The sequence below is a fragment of the Sinocyclocheilus grahami genome, unplaced genomic scaffold (assembly GCF_001515645.1).
Source record: "Sinocyclocheilus grahami isolate Dianchi unplaced genomic scaffold, SAMN03320097.WGS_v1.1 scaffold906.1, whole genome shotgun sequence".
Classification (NCBI taxonomy): Eukaryota; Metazoa; Chordata; class Actinopteri; order Cypriniformes; family Cyprinidae; genus Sinocyclocheilus; species Sinocyclocheilus grahami.
This window is the reverse complement of record NW_015506085.1, coordinates 446,380-448,431: the sequence shown is the minus strand read 5'-3', so window position 1 is coordinate 448,431 and position 2,052 is coordinate 446,380.

Sequence of the window (2,052 nt, the reverse complement as noted above, 5' to 3'; positions counted from 1 at the left end):
CTTTCACCTTGGTGAGCGCGACAAAGCGCCCCGCCATACCACCGCATAGCCAAGACCATCCAAGAACTCAGACATTTCAGTTAAACTTCGCGATCTTCAGAGAACTTGAAAGTCTTTCAAACTCAGACTTTAACAGAACTGCTCAAGCCTCTGTGTCATCAAGGAATCAACCAATCCAACGAGGGATCTCCCCAAAGGACGTCATCCATACGTCATTCCGGCGCCAGATCAACAGTCAATCAGCAACGGAATCCCCTCCAGCACACCCGCGTCAGCGACGGAACCACCTCAGCTTTCAACTAAGCTAAACGCAAGTACAGACAAAGCTCCTATCTGCTGAAATCAAGCAGTAAAGATAAGATAATCGCTGCTTGGTTTTTCTCCTAGGTCGAATTTAAAACCACTCGTTAAACGAGTTAGGACTTTGAAAACTTCATGCAACTCCGTTAACTAATTTCCTTGAATCTTTGTGTGTATGTGTATGTTTTAGCTTAGTTTTGATGTAATCTAGAATAGCAAAATAAATTAATGTTTCATTTATAGGAAATTATTGTTTGGTGTCATATAATTTCAAGGTTAAACTGTGCCAAAAAGATCCCTTGCTACTTAGCTCGTAGCTTACTTATAATAATTACCTCTGTTAAGAGCTTACAAATAATCATAAGTGTGTTGGCCATGGTCAACACACTTATGATTACAAATAATCATAAGTGTGTTGACCATGGCCAGGAAAACACATATTAAATTTGTTAAAAGATACTAAGAATCACCGGCTCGCTGGACGACCCTGGATTTAAAGTGCTGCAAACTAACACATTTGAAATCAGTTTAATCAGGTGGACTTGGGACATTCAGATCCGAGTCCTAGCAAAACCTGAATGTATTAGTAATCATTAATTCCCTATAATTACAAATGAATAATGAATAAATGATCCTGTCCTTACAACAGTTTATGTCTTAAGTGGAGGAGAACAGTTGGGAGAAAATCCGATGCGTGTCAATATATTGTCTTAAAGGGGTCATATGATGCGATTTCTATTTTTTCTTTCTCTTTGGAGATGTTTTTGTCTCGTCGCTCCGGCCGGGACACTGCATTAACAGTATGGTGAGGGGCGTAACATTTCCGTCTCACACTTGAGGTATTCGGCCAATCACAACGCACTGGATAGCTGGCCAATCACAGCACACCTCGCTTTTTCAGACCGATGAGCTTTGTAAAAATCGACGCGTTTCAAAAAGGCCTGCTCTTAATCTGAATAACGTTATAGCTTTAATAAGCTCCAAAATAGGGCGTGGCTTCCTCCCATTGACAGACAGGCACATGACACGCATGCACAATTTTTTCCCCCAATTCACTTCAGTGCAAACTCCGCCCCACAGCTGATTCTAAAGATTTTATTGGTTGTGTCAATTAAAGTGTTGATTTCCTACACTATGCTACAAAAAATTCTAACCCTTAAACCTACCCCACACCTGACCCTAACCTTAACCAGTGAAATTGACTGCACAGCGAAATTGGTGCTGAATAGCGTGATAAAGAAAGTTGCAGTTCAGGAGTTAACAGTTAATAAGATTATGCGAAATGTGATCGTTCCGTAACTCCCCAACCGGACCTCACCGGACAATGGCACCTTTTTAGTTACACCCAGCATCACTACCCCCTCCTACCCTGCGAATTTCGAGCCCCGGGACGCCCCCATTGCTTAGAACAAAGGGATAGAGTAAAATCGTTCCCCTGCGCTGCACTGGGACGGCTCGCGGGAGAGCTCGTGGGTGATTCTCGTTTATATCATTAAGCAGAGGTTCAAACTCCAGTCCGAACACCACTGGCCACAAGCTTTGGGTTCTGCTCACACGGAGAATATGTATTTGTATAGCATATTTTATTTTAGATGAACTAGAAACAATGTTTAATTTATAAAATGTTATTTTGAAATGTAAGTCAATAACAGTTGGCTGGAGCCAGAGTGAATGGTGAAAGTCTTTGCGCGAGGAGACCCCGCCCCATTTTGGAGGTTCTGCCCACTTTTGGAGTTCACGCCCCATTTTGGA